The following is a 23713-nucleotide window of genomic DNA, read 5'->3' on the forward strand; positions in this document are numbered from 1 at the left end:
GGTGGGGGAGGTGATCAGCTTCACCCCTTGCCCTGAGGGGTGGCCAGGCTGCAGGGGACAGGGTGCACACCCCCACACTCACCCAGAACCAAGAAGGCATAGGGACCCACAGGTGGTGGGGTGAAGTTAAAACATGAGTGACTGTGGTCAAACTTGCAGAAGTTCTTGGCCAGCACAAGGCACCAACTGGGGAGTTTAGTGTCCTAAAGACAAGTGTCTGCCTCTCTCAGAGGAGCTGGTCTCAGCTCTGCCTCAAGGCATGAAGCAAAGCCCGCTTTGCTGAGTGTGTTAACCTGTGGGAGACCCCTCACCAGGAGCAGGTCTCTGTCCTCTATGGCAGGCACTGCCCCTCCTTATCCGTAGGTCTTAGGAAGGCTTCCTTTGGGCCTCAGTGTGTGCCTCTGTGAAATGGGGATAACAGGGCCCACCCTGCCAGGCCATATGAGGCACCAAATGAGACACAGTGCAGGTCACTGTTCATTCCCAGCCAGGCCACCATCCCTGAGGGCAGGGTGGAGACAAGCCCTTCCCTGGCCCAGGGGCTTAGAAATTGCTTGCCAGGTGAGCTGGTGGTCACGTCTTCACACCTCTCTAGATCCTGCACCCTCTTCCTGACTGACTTCCCCACCCTCTGCTCCTTTCTTCCTCTTGCCCTTCCTGAAGCAGGCTCAGCAAGCTGGCACAGGGCAGCCCTCACCACACCCAGGCACAAGTTGGCCCTCCGCCTTCACTGGGCCTCAATTTCCAGCTGTACATGCTGACCCAGAGGTTCCTGTAGACACTCCAAGGACTAATGGCTCTGGACAGGGAGAGGTTTTCCCAGATTCTGCCTCAGTCTTCACAGGTCATTTTGACCCGGGACACTGCACGCTGCCCAGTTCTCTTCCCAGCCCGATTCTGCTTGGGCCTCTGAATGGAGGTGAGAGGAGAAGGCCGCGGAGAACCAGGAGCTCCTTCCAGCACAATAACTAATAACCGGACTGGCAGATTGAATTATACCTTTTCCAGTTCCTTACCCTATTGATCCGAGAGGACTCACATGTGTGAGCGGGCGTGTGCCCCTAGCCCGCGGGGCTCTGGAGGCTCCAGTGCACGCGCTGAGTCAGTCAGCTTCGCAAACGGATGGCGTGCTGCCAGTTTGGGTCCTCCGGGAGGGAGCTGAGCTTGCCCCTAGCGCCCCAGCCCAAGGGGTCCCGAGCATGCGCTTGCGGCTCGACCTGGCCGGGGCCACAGGGAGCAAGAGAAGGATGGGCTCTGGCATGGAGAGAAAGGAAGACAGACAGGGCTGGCTGGGGCCCTCAGGAATGAAGGAGGAGGAAACTCCTCTCACAGGTTCTCAAGGAGTGGGCAGGCTGTCCAGGAGCATAGATGAGGCCACAGGAACCCCAGTATGAGAGAAAAACCAGTCCTGCTCTGGGGCCCATCTGAAGAGGCCATGCATGACCCCACTCTCACCTCTACCACTCAAACCCCCCTGCACCCCATCCTCTCTTCCCTGACCTTCCTTAACTCCTCTCACAGCCAGGCCAGTGTTCCCCTGAGTGCCCCAGCTTGGGAGTCTTCACACCACAAGGGGCTGGTGAGTCAAGGGAGGCTGGTCACCCTCTTTGTGGCCTCAAACACAACCCCTGGACCTCCTTCTAAAGATGGTTGGTCTCTGGTTCCATATTTCAAAAGAGGTTCTAAGTCCATGAAGCAACTCCTGAACTGTCCTGTGCACACATACCACACAGGTATGAATCAATACAACCACATCAGTGACCGGCATTTCAACAGCCAGCCCCCACATGGGACACGTGTGTGCATGTGTGCTAACTCACTTCAGTCATGTCTGACTCTTTCAAACCCCATGGACTGTAGGTTCGTCTGTCCATGGGATTCTCCAGGCAAGAATACTGCAGTGGGTTGCCATGCCCTCCTACAGGGATCTTCCCGACCCAGGGATGGAACCCGCATCTCTTATGTCTCCTGCATTGGCAGGCAGGTTCTTTAACACTAGCACCACCTGGGAAGCCCACGTGGGGCACACATGTGCACTCTGAGAAAGACAAGCAGTGCAGCAGACTCTGGGCCTGGAGGCTCTCGGATGAGCTGAAGCCCCTGCAGGCAGGCTGCGTGCTCTCTCCCCACACCTCATAGGTTAGGAACTGGCCTCAGCAGGAAGCTGGGGGTGGCTGGGGTCCTTCCTTCCACCTGACACTTTCGAGTGTCTCACCTGCGTATGCGTTCATCCGGAGGCTAAGGCTGACCCAGTGGCATTAGGAAGTCCTTCCTCCATCTAGCCTAAATCAAATCAATTGTCTATCCTTTCACTCAACAGACATTCTTGGGCAGGCACTGAGGACCCAGTGGTCATGCCCTGGCAGAAGAAAGGAAAAATCTCCCGGGTCACCTGAGAACTGTGTGCTGGGGGCAGTAAGCAGGAAGTGGCCTTGGTGTCTCCAGGGGTGGACGGGGGAGAAGGTGTCCTTGAGTCTCTGGGTGACTTAAACCATGGCAATTCCCCAGGATCCAGTTTTCCTTGTTGAAGAGGAAATCCCCCTCCATCCCTCTGCCCCTAGTCCCAAGAATGTCTCTCTGAGCTTAAAGGTCCTGTCTCAGACATGGACTAGCTGAGTCCATCCTGAAATGGCAGTAATATCCTTAGCCGTTTCTCTGTCCACTTTCTCTTGGAAACTCCTTTCTACCCCTGAGGCATCCTACTCAGACTCCAGATCCTGCAGAATGCCCCAAATTCTACCACTAGGGTCCCTCCTCTGTGTCAGGCATTCTTTACAAGGGGTTGCGTGAGTCCTCAGTTGCATCTGACTCTGCAACACCCTGGACTGTAGCCTGCCAGGTTCCTCTGTCCATGGAATTCTCCACGCAAGAATCCATTGTGTGGTTGCCATTCCCTTCTCCAAGGGATTTTCCCAACCCAGGGATTGAACCCAAGGTTCTTGTGTCTCCTGCACTGGCAGATGGATTCTTTACCACTAGTTACCTGGGAAGCCCCCCACATGGGGTTGCTATTAGACAAGCCCCAGCTCCAGCCAGGCCTCCCCGAACCACTCCTCCCCTCATCCCCCAGAGCCCAAGGGCTGAAACTGGAGAGTCAGTGGGAGATGGGAGAGCTTCTGCCACCCTCCATGCAATCAGCAGAGGCTGGCAAAAATGAACTGTGAGTCCCGGGGCCTGGCCGGGGAACCACGGAGGCTAGAACATGAGGTCACCTGGCAGGGAGGCCCAGGGAAGGCCCACAGGGCATCTGGGGCAGGACTGAGACAGGCCTTGGCCTTCAGACCACAGTCTGAGTTTGCAGCGCTGAGCATCTGCTGGGGAAGGTGGGGAGATGCCACGGAGCTCTCCCTGGGAGACTGACCCAGATTTCTCTCCCTCTCGCTCAGCCACACAGGAGCACCGGGTATGAGCGTGTGTGTGTGTGTGTGTGGTCTGTGTGTGTGTGGTATTCTCAGCTCTGGCAGGCGGAGGGGTGGGAAGGGAAGAAGCTTGTTGAAAGCTCTGGGAAATGAGAGAGAGAAATCCTCCCCAAATCCCTTGCTCTGTCACTAATAGCTAAAATATGCTCTTGACAACAAGGTGAAAGACCCAGAAGACTCGGGCCTGACCTTGCCCCGGGGAGCTGCTAGCGCCCCAGGCCTGGCTGTTGAGGGAGAGCCCAGGCCTTGGGTGGTCAGAACTGAGCCTCCACGTCACCCTCTGGCCTTCCTTTCTGGACGGTGTCCCACAGGTCCCACGGATGCTGCCCTGTAAGGCAGTGAGCTTCCCGTCATGGAGGCTGTACAAGTGGCAGGGGTCAGGTACCTACCTGTCAGGAGCCCATGACAGGCACTTAGAGATGGGTGGGGAGGGGGCAAACACAAAAAAGAGATGGATGGTCCCTCCCAGCCTGAGTTGTCCCCTTGATGGGACGCCTACCCACAGTGCCTATCCCCTAGGGATTGGACCTTAGCACCCGGGGGTGGGCCTTGTGATGGGGAGGGCCTTGTGAGGGGGAGGGCGTTGTGAAGGGGCAGGCCTCGTGAAGGGGAGGGCCTTGCGAGGGTCGGGCCTTGTGAGGGGGAGGGCCTTGTGAGGGGGCGGGCCTTGTGAGGGGGAGGGCCTTGTGAGGGGGCGGGCCTTGTGAGGGGGCGGGCCTCGTGAGGGGGAGGGCCTTGTGAGGGGGAGGGCGTTGTGAAGGGGTAGGCCTCGTGAGGGGGAGGGCCTTGTGAGGGTCGGGCCTTGTGAGGGGGAGGGCCTTGTTAGGGGGTGGGCCTTGTGAGGGGGAGGGCCTTGTTAGGGGGTGGGCCTTGTGAGGGGGAGGGCCTTGTTAGGGGGTGGGCCTTGTGAAGGGGTAGGCCTTGTGAGGGGGAGGGCCTTGTTAGGGGGTGGGCCTTGTGAGGGGGAGGGCCTTGTTAGGGGGTGGGCCTTGTGAAGGGGTAGGCCTTGTGAGGGGGAGGGCCTTGTTAGGGGGTGGGCCTTGTGAGGGGGCGGGCCTTGTGATGGGGAGGGCGTTGTGAAGGGGCAGGCCTCGTGAGGGGGATGGCCTTGTGAAGGGGCAGGCCTTGTGAAAGGGCGGGCCTTGTGAGGGGCGGGCTTCGTGAAGGGGGAGGGCAGAGCTGCGCCCAGGCCCGCCCCAGACCCAGACCCAGTGGGTTGTGTAGCTTTCTGGCTCGGGAGTGAGGATGAGGTTCGTGGGGGGCTGCTGGTTGTGGCCGGGGGCTCTGGTGCACACATACAGAATTATCCTGCCAGGGTCACACTCCTTCAGACACACACACATGATATACACAGAGACCTGAGTGTAAACACAGAAGCAGGCTGTACACTCAAGCATGAGCTGGTAAACCCGCGGATCCACCAGGGATATGTTTGGTTCCCTCCTGGCTATGCTGGGCCCCCTGAGGCCCATGAGAGAAATTTTCCCCAGAGACTACTAGGGGCTCAAGCTAAATCCTTGAAACACTTCGCATGTTAAGACTCGAGATGTAGGCCTCCTCCTCGGCCACATTCTAGGCTCCCTGCCTGACCTCTGACCTCCACAGACCCCGCACCACCTCCTCTCCAGCCAGGCCTTCTCTGTGCCAAACAAGGAGGCCACCCTGGCTCCATCCTGAACCCTGAGAGCTGGGGTGTCTGTCCTTGCCAAGAACCCCAATATCCCACTGAAATGTGTTGTTGCTGTTCAGTCGCTCAGTCGTGTCCGACTCTTTGCCACCCCATAGACTGCAGCACTCCATCCTTCACCATCTCCCAGAGTTTGCTCAAACTCATGTTCATTGAGTCGGTGATGCTGAAGGGTGAGAGGAACGCTATGCTCACCTGCTGCTTGTGTGAGACCTTGGACGTGACCTGCCACTGTCGGGCCTCAGCCTCCCTTCTGTCCATTAGGACTGACCAGCCTGGAGGGGCTGTTGGGAGGACTGGAGATGTGCAAGGGTGGATGCCTCCATGGTCATGGGCACCCTCCAGGCCAGCCGCAGCCCAGAGCACCTAGTTCCTGAGCCCGAAGCACCCTCCCAGCATGGTCAGGGGATCCTTTGTCCTCATACACATCGTCCATCCCCTCACCATGCCTGTGTGCACCACCACCCCTGGATGCTGACCCGTCCACACCTCACCCTGCACCAGGAAGGAAAGGAGAAATGCTGAGCCTCCTTGAGGCTGGGACCATCTGCAGAAGCCCTGGCCTCTGTCCTCACACGCCCTGCCATACATCTCTCCAGCATCTGCAGGGGAGACAGCATGCACCTCTCTTTCCAACAGTGAGCCCTCCCCCATCGCCACAGCCAGGCCCACCCGGTATTTTGTAATTGAACTCCTCGCCTTTTCCTGAATCTGCCCTGCTCTCTCAGACTCACAGCCTCCACACAGGCTGTTCCTTTGCTGTGATGACCTTCCCTCTCTGTCAGTCTGAAAATGCTTCCCTCTCCTTAATGAATCTTTTCAAACGCTTCCTCCTCTGTGCAGCCTTTGTGCTTCATTGTGTTTATACCCCCATGACACTCTGGCACTGCCTCCATGGGGCAAGTTTCACCTTGCACTGGTCAGATGTGCCTAAGCTCTTGCCCTGACCAGGCTTTGGGCACCCCCAGTGCATGGCCAGGACCTGCACTCAGCATGCTTAAGGCCCTCCAAAGGGCCTGGCACTCAGTACCCAGGACCCAGCAAGTATTTACTGAATGAATGAATGGACAATGCAAGCATGTGGACATCCTTGCCAAGGCCCAGCATAAGCTGAGACACAGCTTTGAAGGTCTCTTTCGAGGGGGATGGATTACTTTAGGTAGTCTTGCAATCAGACACTGGTCCCTCATTCAGCAGACACCACCAGCAGGGCATACAATGTAGGAAGCTCCATCCTCAGAGAGTGCACAGTGCCCTTGGGAGCATCAGAGAGCCTTGGAGGGGAACCATTTGCATGATGCAGAGTTCAGAAGAGTGTGCTGTTGCCACCACTACTCTTATTTGCCGACTATGAGCACCTGCTGCAGGGCCAAGGCATCTATGGCCCCTGCCTGCCCCAGGAGCTCACGAAGTAGAAATGCAGGTAGAGGAAATGACTTCATGGGCTAAAACTCAAAGCAGGAGAGGGTGGCTTGGTAGCCACACATCCTGGGTCACACTGTCCACCACTTAGCAATCCCGTGATCTTGGGCAACTAGCTTAATTGCCTTGCATCTCAGTTTTCCTCATCTGTAAAATGGGGATGCTATGTGTATTTATTCCATAGGGTTCCTATGAGGATCAAATGCTTACAAGCTGCTTTTAACAGTGCCTGGAACAAATAAGTACCCAAGGAACAGGAACAGCCACTGTTATTTGTTTCATCATTAGTTAGATGGCAACCCACTCTGGTACTCTTGCCTGAAAAATCCCATGGACGGAGAAGCCTGGTAGGCTACAGTCCATGGGGTCACAAAGAGTCTGCCACAACTGAGCAACTTCACTTTCACTTTTCACTTTCATTAGTTAGAAGCAGCCCCAGACTAGGGCTTCCCAGGTAGCGCAGTAGCAAAGAATCTGCCTGCCAGTGCAGGAGAAACACAACATGTGGGTTCAATCCCTGGGTCAGGAAGATCCCCTGGAATAGGAAATGGCAACCCACTCCAGTATTCTTGCCTGAAAAATGCCATGGACAGAGAAGCCTGGTGCTCACCAGGCTCCATGGGGTCACAAGAGTCAGACACAACTGAGCATGCATGCAGACTAGGCATGCAGAGAATGGGCAGGCTGGTAGCAGTGGAGTTGGAGAGATGTGTAGGACTGAGGAAATCAATCTGTTCAGAGAATGTTTGGTATGGCTTTCTCTGCTCAAGGAAGCAAAGGATCTAAAGAGATCTGGGCAGAGGGACCCTGAGGGAGGTAAAGAGGGGAAGGTGTCAGTGGATGGATAAGGAGGTTCCTAGAGGCCTGGGAGTCCTCATGTCAGCCCTTGTGTGACATACATAGATGAGAGGAAGTGTACCAGACCCTGCAGGAAGGGATGGTCCATGCCTTGTCTAGGAGGCCAGCATAAACAGGGAGATGCAGATCTGAGTGTAGCAAGGCTCGGGGTGGGAGTAGGGGGCATTCTTCCACCTGGAGAAGAAGGGCAGAGGGCTGAGGAGCTGCTCTCCCACCTCTGGCTACCTGGGAAGTCCTCCTGGAGGCTTCCTGAGCTGTGAAGACATCAGGCTGAAGCTATAGGTAAAGGGTTCACATACAGGGAGGAGAAGCTAATGATCTTGCTTGAAGCCAAGGTTCACTGTTCAACTTCAGGCATGTCTTTTTGCCTCTCTGGACCTCAGTTTCCTCATCTGCCAAATGGGTATATTAATTTCCCAGGGAGTGTAAGCCACTATATCCTCCTAGCCATCCTGGTAGGACAGGAAGGGGCGAGGGGCCATGGGGTGAAGGGGGCAACCAGGAAAGTGAACTCTCTTGGGATACATAGGATGAGGGGTACTCTAACGGCTGTGCTCAAGGAGAACAAGTGCCTGAGGAGGAGAAAAGAGCTGTTGACCTTCTGCTCATCCTCTCTCTTCTCCTTCTCCCTACCTAAGATCCCTCTACACACACCATCAGCCATGTCAGTGTGACATTAACTGGCTGACATTAATAAGCCGGAGCTCCTCCACTTGCCTGCCAGATTGAGCCTCAGCCATGGAAGAATTGCTAATTACAGCCACAATAAGGAAATATCAATGATGGACATCAATATCATTGCCTCTTGCATCCCTTCCTGTTGATTTGAGATGTCCAGGGCTGACAACATTGAATGATGAGAGAGGGGAGGAGAATTCCAGGTGGAGAAGGGAACACCCTACAGTTTGATTCATTCATGAAACCAGGGCCCATTTCCTCTGAGCAGGGCCCCCTTTACCAAGGACCAGGGCCAAAGCTGCAGGTAAAGGGTTCATACACAAGGAGGAGAATCTAGTGATCTTGCTTGAAGCCTGGGTTCACCAAGCAACTTTAGGTATGTCCTTTTGCCTCTCCAGACCTCAGTTTCTTCATCTGCCAAATGGGTACAATAATTCTAATCCTGCCTACCTTGTGTAGTATGGAGGAGTGACTGAAGTGCAAAAGCAAGGCTTTAGAAGGGTGACCTTCGGTGCAAATACAGAGGCTTCATGGGCCAGAGGAGACAAGTGAGATGAGGGTTAGAGGCTCAGGGGCCCTAACAAAGAGACAGACGTGTCCCAGTTCAATGAACTCTCAGAAGCAAAGGTGCTCCCCTGTGGCCCCACTCAGAACTCCAAATAAACAATAAACTCCAATAAACAAATAAACAATAAGTCAGAGAAAAGAGAGGCAAAGCTAGACTCACATGTGCAATGCACCAGCTGCCACCTCTGAGCCCCTGAGCTTGGGAGGACTTCAAGGTTTTCAGTGCAAACCCAAGACCCTGAAGACTCCCAAGGCGGGTCACAGACAGAAGTCACACACAGGGTGGACTTCCACCCACCAAGAGGGTCTCCTAGGCAGCCCGCCTGGAATCAGAGTACAGGGCACAGCAGAGAAGCACCTTCAGGAACAATCCAGACAGTGGTGTGAAATGCACTGTCCGTGCCAGGGTGCATCTTACACACAGGCGTGTGTAAGCACACACACTCAGAACACACATGCACGACCAGGTTCACCAATGAATGTGCAGAGGCTAAACAGGCGAACACACCCCACGCACACCACAGACACACATGCACGCAGCCTGTCTTAGGCCCAACGCCAAGCTTCTTCCTAGTCCATGGAAACCTTTCCCTGTAGAGAAGGAAATAAAAAGCCCCATGCGGCCTTCCAGGCTCATGTGGCCTCTCAAGCTGTGGCCCAGCCAAGCAGCAGCGATTAGGTGGCTGGGAAGCGAAGCCCAGCATGGCCTGAATATTTCACGGGAGATTTTGCTTCACAGAAAATCCCTTCTTTGCTCCATGCATGTCAGGGTATAATTACCCATTAGGTAGTGGAGCAGAAACCTGGGAAGATGTGCGTGCAGCTCTGAATCTGGGCCCCTCGCTCTGCCTTGCCTGCGGGCCTGGTCCAGCCTGGTGGGGCCCAGCCCCTCTCTCACCCGCCCCTGAGGAATGCCATTTGGGACACAGGGTGTCCTGGCTCAGGGTCACCTCTGTCCTAGGTTCTCAGCCTCTGTCCCTAGCTCAGAAAGGGCCGAGGTCCCTCATCCTTTTGCCCATGCACTCCCCACCCCCAGCTCTGTCTGTAGGGGCTTAAGACCATCTGGCTTATCTCACTCCCTCATCTTTCCCCTTCTCTCAGTCCATCAAACTGTTTGCAGCTCCCTGAACAAACAGAAAAGACAGAAAGGAAAACGAAAACCGAGAAACAGAGAAGAATGCGAAAGAGAAGATAGAGGGGAGGTACACACTAGAGGAAGAAGAGAGGGCACTTCAGCTGCTCCCTGGAGTTCTCATCCATCCCCCTAACCTCACTAAGGCTCACCCAACAGAGTGGAGAAAGGGGAGAGGGTATCAAAACTCCATCCTTTTGCTTCCCACAGGGAGCACTCTTCCCCACTCCTTTTCCCTAAAAAAAAAAAGTCCACTCAGCTTAAATTAAACTCAGGTGGCTTCTCCTCCAGGAAGTCCTCCAGACTCCTCCCCAAGTGAGGAGGCTTCCCGGGTTCCTAGCCCCCTGTGTCTCTCCATCACTGCTCTGTAGTCAAGGCCTGGAAGCGTAGATGCCTACAGGGACCAGAAAGGAAATGACAGTGAGTAAAGGGGTGTAAGTGATGCAGTCAGGGGCTGGGTTAAGATTTGAGAAGGGGAGAGCACGTGGCCTGCCTAAGGCATCAACACCAAGTCACTTTATGGCCCAGTGATTCCACTCCTGCGAGAAACCCAAGAGAATGGAAAACATGTTCACACAAAGTCTGTGACACAAATGTCCACAGTGCCAGTATTCCTAATTGCCCCAAAGTGGAAATATCTAAATGTCCATGAGCGAATGAATAAACAAAATATGGAATATCTGTACACTGGAATATTATTGGGCCATAAAAAGGATTGAAATACTGACACATGCTACAACATGGATCAACTGAAAACATTGTTATAGGCAAGAAGCTAGTCACAGAAAGCCATCTCTTGTATGATTCTATTTATATGAAATGTCCAGAATAGGCAAATCCATAGAGACAGACAGAAGCTTAGTGGTTGCCAGGGCCTGCAGGGTGGAGACAGGAGGAGTAACTGCTAATGGGTACAGGGTTTCCTTTTGGGGTGAGGAAAATGCTCCGGAATTAGACAGTGATGATGGTTGCATAATCTTGTGACTATACTAAAAAAGACTGAATTGTACACTTTAAAGTGGTCAGTTTTATGGTATGCAAATTATATCTCAATGAGAAAAAAACAAATGGTTTAAAATGGAACAAAACATATCCATCAGCCACATCCCTGGCTGGGGCCTCCGGTTTTCAACTTCTAATTTATACATCTGTCTCCTCTGCAAGAATGGGGAGTCAGTCCTACCTGAGGCCAGCCCCTCAGTGGTCCCCAGAGCTGGCATCCCAGGGGCAGGCACTCGAGCCACAACAGTGACCACAGCAGCGTGTGAACGCAGGCCACATTTCATGTTTCACACAGCCTCCCTCAGAGGGCCCTGGTCCAGTCACTCAGGCAAAGAGCACTGAGGCCCAGGTTCAGGGTCAACTGAACTAGGGTCCCACCGCAAGCTGGAGACAGGACTTCGAAGTCAGGCCTCCCAAGCTGGTGCAGGACCACCAGGGCCGCTGGTAGCCAGACTCTGGTGGACAGAGGAAGGTGAGCACAAAAGCATGGGCATCTCTGCCACTGCATCCTGCCTCAAGGCCCCCAGACTCCCCAGGCCTCAGATTCAAGTCTACCCCCCGGATCTGGCCACTGCTCCTCTGCCAGCACCCCCACCCCAGCAGCCCACAGTTACTTCCTCCAAGTCCTAGGCATGGCCAGCACTGTGACCTAGACATCCAGCCCTCAGAGGCCTGGACACTGTAGGTTGCCAGGGGCAGAAGCTGAGCCTCTTGTCGAATGGCCTTCGGGTGTAGGATGACCAACGACCCCCGGACTGAGAAGTGCTAAACTGGACAGTCCTGGGCAAAACGGGACAGCTGGCCACAGTGCCTGGGAGGTCCGTCTCCTTCCTCAGCCCCGGGGACGGGGGTGGTCACAGAGCGTGGGGGCTCCTTTCTTCAGAAGCCTTTCTCCCCTTCCTCTCGCGCTCACCTTCTCCTCATTTTGGCCATCCTCCCTTCCAGAACCGTCCATCAGCAGAAAGGAGCCCTCTCAGCTTCCCCTTCAGGTCCCTCAAGGGCAGCAGGTTCCTGGCACTAGCCCCACGAGCCCCTGTGTTTGCGGAGACACCCTGGGGTCCACTGGTGGACAAGAGGAGGGGCCGGGGTGAGGCCGTTTACACCTCCTTCAGTCACAGCCTCCCTGTAAATTGTCAGCTCCCAGAGGATAGGAACCTCCGTCTTGTTCGGTTCACAGATGTGCCTAGTCTAGACGACTAGGTGCCCATTTGCTGAATGAACGACTGGGTCTATTTTCCAAGCCAGGCTACAGGAGGTTTGAACTGCTGAAGAAGGCTTCAGGTGGCCATGAAGGCCTCCACCCTCTGACCCCTCATACCTCCCAGCCACCCCTTAACTTGCTGACAGGCCCCATCCCCAGCACCTCCCGAGAAGCCCAGCCTTCGCTCCCATAGCTCACTGTTCTGGAGGCTCTCTCAGGCCTGTTCTTGGGCACCAAGCTCGGTGAAGTCTGACTTCATCTCTACCTGCCCCCTCCAGTGAGGCTCCCTCCCCAGCTGAGCCCTGGAGCACCTTAGGGAGGGTGTGCAGGTGAGAAGGAGGGAAGAGCTGGGGCTGGACCCAACCGCAGGTTGCCCAGGACCTGGGTCATCCTCGAGACGCAAGGGTTTCCGGGTGTCTCAGGGTCTGTCTGCCAGCACCAGGGTGCGAGGCCAGGGCTGGCAGAGGAGAGGAGCGGAGGGGAGAGAAGGGACATGACAGGAAGGAACCGGGAGGATGAGGGAGGAGCTACTCTCAGGCCCGGAGTCCCAGGAAGGCCAAGTCAGAGTCCAACACAGTGATGAACGGGCGGGACAGCCGGTTACACGTAGACACAAATACCCCCCAAAGATGCAGATCACCGCCCCGCTGTTCTGAGTGAAGTCAAGAGGGAGAGAGGCTCCTCCTAACCCTGTTCACACAGTGACCTTGAGCCTGGTCACACACTGGACACCAACGCTGTTCACACAAGGAGCCCCAACCATCCTGCCACACGAAGCCCAGGCCCTGGTCCCACAACTCTCCTCATGCTCTGAGCCCGAAGCCTGCTCACACGCTGAGCCTCGACCCCCCTCGCACACAGGGATCCCCCACCCTCCGCACACAAGGGGCACCAACCCTGGTCACACACCGAGCTTCGACCCTCCTCTCACACTGAACCCCGACATTCCTCGATGGAGAAACTGGATGCTGGCCACAAATGGAGCCCTGACTCGGGCCACACGCTGAACCTTGACTTTCCTTATGCACGGAGTCCTGATCCTGGTCACGCAGGGATCCCCCACCCTCCTCACACAAGGAGGCCACTCCTGGTCACACGCCGAGCACGGACGGTCACTACAAGCTGGTCCCTGAGCCTCCTCACAATTGCAGCCCCAACCTCCTCACACATGGAGCCCTGACTTTGATCACAAACTGAACTCTGACCCTGGTCACACTCCAAGCTGACCATCATCACACGCTGAAGCCTCTACACAAACGGAGTCCCAACCCTCCTCACGCAAGGAGCACCAACCCTGGTCACACCTGCAGCCCCGACACTAGTTACACATTGAGCCCCGAACCTCCTCACACATGGAGCCCTGACCCGCAGGGCAGACTTACACTCAAAGATACGGAGGAGGTTCCAGCAGCATCAGCCTTTCACCTCCCCCATTCCTCAGGCCTGGGTGACAGACATGGTATCTGGGTGTCTGAGACAGATCCCAGCTCTGAGTGACTGTTGGCAGCTGGTGTCCAAGGTGGCTCATGGTGGCTGATTTCTTGACGTGCTCAAGACCAAGAATGAGCAGGTGACAAGCTCCTCTGTGTCCAGGACACAGCATGTGTCTAGTAGACACCAGGTCCTCCAGGAGCCCCAGCCCCAGGCTTCCATGGGGAAGCTTCCACAGCAAAGCTACCATGCCCATCCCTTCCCCTCCCCAGCCCAGCAGAGCTTGCTTCCTTGCTCCTCCCCATCCCTTCCCCTCCCCACAAGAATCCAGCTCCACCTCCCTCTCTTCCAGGAAAAAGCTGTGAATTTCTAGGTACCTGTCCCCTCCACCTTCCCCCTTCCCCTCTCTTGGCCTTCCCCAACCCAGATACACATGGAACAGGCCCCCATTCAGTGTCCTCAGCTGACTGTCAGTTAATCCCTGCAGAGGTGTTAGCTGATAATTAAGACGTTAGCTGAGAACTTAACATGTGATTCCCTGCCAGGAGTATTTTGGTTTTAACAGGTTGCTCTTTGAAATGGGAAAACCTTCAAGACCCAGCCAAATGGCAGACGGGGGATGCTGGGGTGGGGGGGGGGGGGTGGATATTTTGTGCCTGGAACCCTTCCAGCGTTCCTGAAACCCACTCTGTCTCACCTCCCCTGTTACGGGGTGGACAGAACTCAGGCAACGGAGCTGCCTCCCAGGCTTTCTCCACCTCCTTAGAGTTGATGCCACTGGACACGTGATGGAACCTCTCTGAACCTCAGTCGCCTCATCTATAGATGGGTTTACAGAATACCAGCCTTGCAGGACTGTGACAGCACACAGGAGCTCCTCCACCCTTCAGAGTTCCCATCATCCCCAACTTCCCTTCACTCTTCCTTCCACACCTCTCACCTCCTCACAGTCTACCCCTAATCAATGGCCAAGTCTATTCTCTGAACCCGCCACCATCTTTCCCCAGGCCATGATCAATGGAATCAAACAGCAAGGTCTGGACAGACATGAGATTGTGGGGACATTTGTCAGATGATGGGAAAGGAGCTTCAGAACAAGGAGAAAGAACAGCTCACTCAATAAACAGTGTCCAAACAACTAGCTAGTCATTTGGGGGAAAACTGCTTAGATAGCTATCCTCAAACCACACCCATAGAAACATTCTGAACCAACCAGAAATTTAAATATTTTAAAATATTATGCGTGCTGCATGCTCAGTCGCTTCAGTCGTGACTGACTCTTTGCAACCCTGTGGACTGTCGCCCACCATGAGATCTCTGTCCATGAGATCCTCCAGGCAAGAATACTGGAGTGGGTTGCCACACCCTCCTCCAGGGGATCTTCCCAAGCCAGGGATCAAACACTCATCTCTTATATATCCTGCATTGGCAGGTGGGTTCTTTACCACTAGCTCCACCTGGGAAGTCCCTTAAATATCATAAAGAACTAGAAAACAACACAAGACAAATTTTCAAAACGTTTCGGTGGGTAATGCCAGAAACTGTAAAGGAAAATAGTGATGGACTTGACCACAGGAGCATTTCAAGCTTTTAAGGGGTTAAAAAAAAAAAAAGCTCCATAAATTGAAATGACCAAAAACAGCCACAAAACTGTGAAAAAATTTTGCAACATATGGCAGTTAAAGGGTTAAATCTCTCATCCTCTTATAAATCAGTTTGCTCTTGCAGGTCAATAAGATGCATTTCACACACCCTCACTCCAAACAAGGAAGACTGTGACCTCCCCACGGCTAATGCATGATCAATGCTCAGTCTGCATTGTACTCGACCTCATGCTTGAAACATGTCTTGCCCTTGGCTTCCAGGATAGTATACCTGGCTCTCTTCCACCTCACTCATTGCACCTTCTCAGTCATCTTTTCAGTGCCTCCTCCACTCCCTCACTTCAGGCCAAAGGAGGCTCCAGGATTGGGTCTCCGATCCTTCTCTTTTGTACCTATATGCTATTTAGTCACTCAGTCGTGTCCTACTCTTTGCGACGCCATGGACTGCAGACTGCCAGGCTTCTCTGCCATGGGGATTCTCCAAGCAAGAATACTGGAGTGGGTTTCCATGCCCTCCTCCAGGGGATCTTCCCAACCCAGGGATCGAAGCTGGTCTCCCACATTACAAACGGATTCTTTACCATCTGAGCCACCAGGGAAGCCCAAGAACACTGGAGTGGGTAGTCTATCACTTCTCCAGAGGATCTTCCCAACCCAAGAATCAAACCAGGGCCTCCTACATTGCAGGTGGATTCTTTATCAGCTGAGGTACCAGGAAAGCCCTTTGCATCTGTACTTACTCCCTTCATGCTCTTATCCAGTTTCGTAGCTTTATGCTGATGACCATGTATTTGTATCTCCAGTTCAGACCTGGGCCCTGAACTTCATCCTCATGTCCATTTCTACTTAGCTGTCTACTAGTATCTCACACTTGACCTGTCCACAGTTGGGGCCCACCTGGGCAGTCGAACCAAGCCCCACACTCGGCAAGGTCCCAGGCTTAGTTTAATGCTCTACTCTCAGCACTTTGAAATTCTTAATATTATTTTTTAAACAAAAGGCCATACATTTCATTTAGCTCTGGCTCCCACACATCATGTAGCCAGTCCCATCCATAGCCGAGCTCCTCTCCTCCCCTACATCAAACCCACTCTTCTCAATCCTCTGCTCTGCGGATGGCAGCAGTCCCATCCTTCTCTCTACTTGGGCCAAAACCTTTGGAGTCATTGTGATGGATTGAATGTGTGTGTCTCCCAAAATTCATACGTTGGAACCCCAGCTCCCAGTGTGATGGTGTTTGGAGGTGGGATGTGACGTGGGTTAGATGAGGTCATGAAGGTGGGGCCCTCATGATGGGATTGGTAACCTTAAAGAAGAGGAAGAGACACCAGGGCTCAGTCTCTCCGTGTGCACACAAACACGTCACATGAGCACACAGTGAGATGGTAGTCATCTACAAGCCAAGGAGAGGGCCCTCGCCAAGAACTGCATCTGCCAGCACCTTGATCTTGGGCTTCCCAGTCTAAAGAAGTGTGAGAAATAAATGTGTGTTGTTTAAGCCACCCAGCCTATGGTATTTGGTTATGGCAGCTTAAAATGACTAAGACAGTAATCTTTGGCTCTCTCTCTCTCTCTCACATACACACACACACCACCTCATCCAATCTGCCAGCAAATCCTATTGACTCTACCATTAACATGTACTCAGAATCTTTTCACTTCTCCCCACTTCCATCAAGACCCCCTAGTCCAAACCCCACCATCTCTTCCCTGGATCATCACAACCATCTACCGCCTGATATGCCTGCTTCCATTCTGGCGCCCTTCAGTAGCTGGAGTGATCTGGCTAAAATGAAATTCAGATTGTGTCATACCATTATTCAGAACCTTCCATGTCTCCCTGCTTTCCCCACTTCATTCTGAGAAAAAGTCCAGGCCTTAGGGTGCCCACAAGGCCCTGCGAGGTCTGGCTCTTGATCCCTCTCTGGTCCCACACTCCACTCTCTCCCTCCCTCGCCCTGTTCCAGCCACACTGGCCTTCTCCCTGAGCCCTGAACAGGCCAGGCCTACCCCTAACTCAGGGACATTCTCTCACCTCCTACAGGTCTTTACTGCCGTCTCCCAGCGAGGCCTTCTTGACTGCCATATCCAAGTATCCCAACACTTCTCATCCCCACCCTGCTCACTTTTCCTCTCATTAGCACTTAGCACTCACACACACACTAGATTTCACTTGATTATCTGTTTTTCCTTGGCTGTCTCTCCTTCACAAGAGCTTAAGTTCCATGGAGCAGGGATTTTGTTTTGTCAATTTCGTTCACTGTTAGGTCCCTAAACAAAACAGTATCCAACACGTGGTAGATGCTCAATTAATGCTTACTGAATAAAGGGAGAGATGAATAGAAGAATGAGCTGAGGGCGTGACATGAATAGGCACTTGATAAACAGGCAAACAAATTGAAATGGCCAAAGAACACACACGAATATGCCCAATCTCATCAGTGATTAAAGAGATGTAAAATAAATCAGTTTAACCTACCAGGTTGGCAGGGGTTTAAGTGAGTGATAATGTCAGGTTGGCAAGGGTGAAGGGACAAGGCCTCTTGTATGTGACAAGTCAGCACGACTTTCTGGAGGTTGATCTGGCCTGTGGGTCAAACCTGGAAATGTGCGTGCCCTCTGACCCAGGCAGTCCACTTCCAGAAACACCCCCAACACAAGTGCATACAGATGTAGGAACTGGGAGGTTCCCTGAGTGAAGTTTATAAATAACCAAACACCAGAAACAACCTAAATGGCCCCTGACAGGATTAATAATTGATAATATAATTTAAAGACTACCCATACAACGGGCATAAAAGGAAGGGAAGAACACTAGAATGATCTATACAATAATATTAAGTGAGAAATCAAGTGACAGGACAGTATAACTAGTATGATAGTTTTTCCTTTTAAAATATGTTTCTAAGCACACAGAAACAAGTCTGGAAGGATATGACATATGGAACTAGTTAGCAGTGGTTAGCCTTGGCAAGAAAGAGATTTTGGGAAGAGCTTGAACTGCATGCTTTAGATACTTCTACAGGAACTTCCCTGGCAGTCCAGTGGCTAAGACTTTGCCTTCCAATTCAGGGAATGTGGGTTTGATCCCTGGTCAGGGAACTAAGATCCCCATGCCTCACAGCCATAAAACAGAAAGAACACTGTAACAAATTCAATAATGACTTTAAAAATGGTCCACACAAAAAAATCTTTAAAATAATCTATCTACATTGTTAGATCAATAGGTAGATATAGGGAACATACTACCTTAATAGTTGGAAAAATGACTCTGCCTAAGGAGAAAACACATCCCTTGTCTCCCTAGTGCTGAAGGATGCAGAAATAGGACATTCTAAGCCCTCATTATCTGGCCCTGCCTCATCCCTGTTACCCCACCCACCTCCACCCTTACACCCCAGCACTCTGGGTCCCAAGCTCACGAAACAATTTTCTATTCCTGGTTCCTCTCACAGCTCCACACCTGTCTCACAGCTCCGGTCACGGGCACAGAGGCCCAGCCGACCCCACCCAGTGACCGCCTCAGCCTGAATTCTGCTGTCAGAGAGCCAGAAGGGGGAAGACAAGGACCCCAAGAGCATCCTTCACAGCTAGCCCTGCAGCCTCTAGCAGGAACCCCAGGTTTCTGCCCCAGGGACGGCTTGCAGGACCTATTGACTGTGGCCTGAGCAGGCTTGACCGCCCCTGGCTCCAGGGCCCCCTCTGTAGGCCCTGGACACAGCTGCTCCGAGGGTGCCAACATGGGCCCAGCAAAGTGGGGACTGAACAGAGGAAGACGGGGACTGGGGTTTCAGCTCCCATTAACATCGCCAGATTGAATCAATAGAATCACAGGTCCCATGCAATATTTGGGACATACTTATGCTGAAAAATGATCTGTTGTCTTTCTGAAGTTCACATTGAGCTGGACATCCTGTATTTTTTTTGGCAAGCCTAGCTCCCACTGCATCCCAGCCCTTGACCCCAAACAGAAAGCCTCCACTGGGGCGCCCAGGAGCAACCAAGAAATGTCCTTTCTTGGGCCCAGCGCCGAGGGATTAAAAGTGATCAGGGCTGTTCTTGGTGCCAGAAACAGCGCCTCTGCCCTGGGGGTGTCCTGTAGACAGTGGGGACCTTCTGGAGTAAGAGCCCCCACTCACAGAAGCACACACACCAGGCGAGTGAAGACGGCAGCTCCGGCAGGGAAAAGCCAGTGATAGCAATGGATGAGAAGCCTCAGAGGCAAAAGCTCCCACCGCCAAAAGAACTTGGCAGGTGTGTACCACGAAGGATCCTTAACCAACTGTAGACAGCGATGTGTGGGAGCCACATGGGGGCCTCTCCGTGTCTAGGGGACGAGGCCTGGTGAGCAGGGGTTGCTGCTGAGGTAGCCCGCCTCTTGGACGTCTGGGAACTCCTCCCCAGGAGGCCCTGCGGGGGCCTGGAGGCTTCAAATCCCACGCTGTGTGCCCTTCCATCGCTCTGACAGGGGCTCATGCACCCAGGGCCAGGGGGCCCTACTCTTAGAGTCCTCCCACCCAGTGCAGAGACATAACAAGGGAGAGCCCAGCTCCATTACCTGGGTCAGACGGCGCCGGGAGGCAAACAGACAGGCCTCTGGGGGCCGGAGGAGCGGCAGGGGGAGCGGCAGCCCGTCCGTCTCGGTCCCAGCATGCACTGTGGGGAGGAGAAGGGAGGTGAGCGCTAACAAAGACTGGGCCTCTGCAACCCGGGGGGTGCCCACCTCAGCATGGGACGCCCCCCACCCGCCACCCCCGAGCAGATCCCGACCCTCTACCCCAGGGGGCTCAGCGCTGCCTCCCACTTCCGGGAGGGGCCTTCTGCCACCAGTCTCCCTGGTATCTCCTGGCTCCCATGAATAGCCCCCCAGGCCTGGCATTCGAGGCCCTGTCCAAACCCCTTGCTTCTCATCATCTCACACTATCTTCCATAGGTCAGGCCCACCTCTGGCAAGTTTTGTTCACCACACACACACACATACACAGGCAGTTCTACCACATTCTCTCTGAGGTTCCCTCTGCTCCTCACCAAGCCTGTCTGTCCCCTGCCTCCTGGAAGCTTCACCTACATGTCTTCACCCCCAGCACCTCACCCCAGCATGGCTGGCCTCTGCCCCACCACTGCCCACGACACCCTCTGCCAGGACCCCCACTGCCCAGACCAGTCCTCCTGCCCCAGCTGCTGGGTCTCTGGCCGGCTGCCCTCTCCCTCCGGTAGGAGGCTCCTGACCCACACTCCCCTCATTCTCACCACTCCTCCTCACACATGATCCCATGTCCCGCCTTCCCCTCCTTCCTCCTCCCTGGACCACCCGACTCACACCAGTGTTTCAGTCACCCGCTGTCTATGCTCCCCAGGGGATTCCATCATGCCCGGAGGAGAGTCGAGGCCCTGACCCGTCTCCTGCCGTCTCCTCCCTCCCTCAGCTCCAGTTGCAAGGCCCGCCCTGCAGCACACCCCCCTCAGCTCCACACAGGCCTGGCTCCTCCTCAGCCAGGCTCAGCTCAAGGCACCTCCTCAGACAGCCTTCCCTGACCACCCTGCACAGGAACCCCTCCTTCCCCGAGTCACACTACCCTGAGTGACTGACGTGTCATTCGGTGTTCCCTGTCTCAACAATCCCACGGCGAGCTTTATTTCCAGTCAGGTTAATTGAGGTATAATTTACTTGCAGTAAAATTTACCCTTTTTTAGATAACAAATTCTAGCGAGGATGTGGAGAAAAGGGAATCCTTGTGCAGTGTTAGTGGGAATGGAAATTGGTGCAGTCACTATGGAAAACATTACGGAGGGTCCTCAAAAAATTAAAAATAGAACTACCATGTGATTCAGCAATTCCACTTCTGGGTATATAGCCAAAGGAAATGAAAACACTATCTCAAAAAGATAGATGCACTTCTGTGTTCACTGCAGCATTATTTACAGCAGCCAACATGTGGAAACAACATAAGTGTCCATCAATGAATGAATGAATAAAGAAGATATGAGATATATACACATATATCTATATAATAAAATTATTCAGTCATAAAAAATAAAGAAATCCATTTGTGACAACATGGATGGACCTTGAAGGCATTATGCTAAGTGAAATAACTCGAAGACAAATACTGTATTGCAGAATGTAAAAAAATAGAAATAAAAAACTAAACTCTTAGAAAAAGAGATCAGACTTATGGTTACCAGAGCCAGAGGATGGGTGGAGAAGGAACTGCAGGAAAGTGGTCAAAAGGGCTTCCCAGGAGACTTAAGAGACTCTGGCTCGATCCCTGGGTTGGGAAGATCCCCTAGAGGAAATGGCGACCCACTCCAGTATTCTTGCCTGGAGAATCCCATGGACAGGGGAGCCTGGTGGGCTATAGTCCATGGGGTCACACAAAGTCGGACACGCCTAAAGCAACTTAGTATGGCACAGCAGGGTCAAAATGTACAAACGTCCAGTCACAAGATAAGTATGTGCCAGGGGCAAGCACAACATGATGACTGTGGTTAACAGTCTGTTATACACGAAAGTTATTAAGGAAGTAGATCCTAAGGGTCCTTATTACAAGAAGAAAACCTTTTTTCTTCTTTCTTTTCTTTCTATATATCTATATGAGATGATGGCTATGGGGTGGTAAACATTTCACAATATATGTAAATTAAACCATCATACCATACACCTTAAATGTATACAGTGATGTACATTGATTATTTCTAAATAAAACTGGAACAAACTTTGCACTTTTTAGCGCACAGTTCTGAGCTTTGGCAGCACGTAACCACTACTGCAATTAAGGTAAAGAACAATTCTATTAACCGTCCATATCTGAAAATCTCCATGAGTTGTCCCCTTTGTAGCCAACTCCCCCTATCCCTGCCTCTCATAACCACTGTTCTGTTTTCTGTCTCTGTAGTTTTGCCTTTTCCAGAATCTCATACAAATGGAATCATCCATATGTAACCTTCTGAGTCTGGCTTTGTTCATTTATCAAATAAAGCATTTGAGATTTACCTGTGTTGTTTCTTGTATCAGAATTTCATTCTTTTTTTTATTGCTGAGTAGTATTCAATTGTTTATCCATTCACCAGCTGAAGGACACTTTGGATTTTTTCCAATTTGGGGTGATTATGAATAAAACCACTATAAATATTCACATACAAGCTTTTCATGAACATAAGTTGTTATTTCTCTTGGGAAAATACCTAGCAGTAGGATTCCTGGGTTATACAGTAAGCATATTTTTAACTTTATAAAAAATAGCCAGACTTTTTCCCAAAGTGACTGTACCATTTTTCATTCCCACTGGCAACATATGAGAGTTTCAGTTACTTTGTACCCTCACCGGCACTTACTATTGTCAATTTTGTAAAAGTCAATGTTAGAGATAAGCAGTGGTATCTCATTGGGAGGGGGGAGGTGGCTATCAAATCCAAGTTTATTGGGGGCATTTGTAGAATTGCTTTAACTCTCATTGTCATTTTGATTTGCATTTCCCTACTGACTCATGAAGATGAGTGATTTTTTTTAATGTACCTGACTTTTGTTTTAGTACCATCACTATCTGAAAGTACATCTTGATTTAATTTTTTCTGTTTATTTTCCATTTCTCCCATCATACATGAGAGCAGGGACCGTGAGAGTTGCTCCCCCAATATCTAGAATGGTACCTGGTAGTGGATAATGGTGATGATGTTGCACTTACAAAGTCCTGATCGTACGCCCAGCACTATTCTGAGTGCTCGACAGATACTAACTCATTTAATCCTCACAAGCGCCCTAAGAGAGACAGGTGCTATCCCCACTTTAAAGAGGAGAAAACAGAGACAGACAGAAGTAACTAACCCAGAGCTAACAAGGCGCTGAGCAGAGCTTCACTCTAAGGCGGCTGGAGTCATGATCAATACACTACATGACCCATGGCAGTCACATTTGCTGAAGGAATGAAAATGTGGAAGAAGGACAACTTCAGTCCAGCGTGCCATAGACTGAGTATCTGTGTCCCTTTCAAAATTCATAGCTGAACCCTAATCCCCAATGTGATGGTATCGGGAGATGCAGCTCTGGGGAGGTGATTAGGTCTGAGAGTGCAGCCCTCACGAGCAAGATTAGTGCCGTTACAGAAGAGACCCCCCGAGAGCTCTCTCACCCCCTGTGCCATATGGGCATGCAGTGAGAAGAGGGCATCGATGAACCAGGAAGCCAGCCCTCACCAGACGCTGAATCTGCCAGCACCTTGATTTTGGACTTCCAGCCTGCAGACTGTAAGACGTAAACCACAGTTGTTTATAAGCCACCCAGTTTCTCTGGTATTTTGTTATGTAGCCCAAAGACATGGGCTTCTAGATGCTACCTCCTGGATATTTCCCCTCCAAAGCTGAATTCATTCTCACTCTCGATTCTACCTCTCCTCCTAAAAAATTCGTTTTATGTTGGTATTGCAAGCAACCAATAGGGACAAGCGGGGTGAGGCTGAGTCAAACCGGAGCCTGGTGGTGAAGGGCCCAGGCCTGCCAGGGGGCTTATGCTTTTACAGGGACTCCTCCTCAAAGCTTTTCCCACCACTGCCTCCCACACACTCGGGGCCTCCCCAGCTGGAGAGAATGAACAGGAAGTCATGGCCTCGGCAGTTCAGAAACCCTTGCTCTGAGAACATCCCATAAAACCCTTTGTCCAGACTTCGCTTCTCACTGCTCACTGAAAGTCTGGCATATTTCCTCCATGCCCTCCCC

At 52.4% G+C, this 23713-nt stretch overlaps 1 protein-coding gene across 3 annotated transcripts in view; it reads right to left on the reverse strand.

Annotated features, from left to right (window-relative positions):
- The window catches only part of LINGO1 (leucine rich repeat and Ig domain containing 1), a 211755-nt gene that overhangs the window by 49326 nt on the left and 138716 nt on the right, over positions 1-23713 (reverse strand). For all 3 annotated transcript variants that reach the window (XM_065906956.1, XM_065906954.1, XM_065906955.1), the window contains one exon: positions 19560-19657. The gene's annotated coding sequence lies outside the window, so the exon portion shown is untranslated. The remainder of the gene's footprint in view (positions 1-19559; positions 19658-23713) is intronic.

This window comes from Muntiacus reevesi, chromosome 15 (assembly GCF_963930625.1).
Source record: "Muntiacus reevesi chromosome 15, mMunRee1.1, whole genome shotgun sequence".
NCBI lineage: Eukaryota > Metazoa > Chordata > Mammalia > Artiodactyla > Cervidae > Muntiacus > Muntiacus reevesi.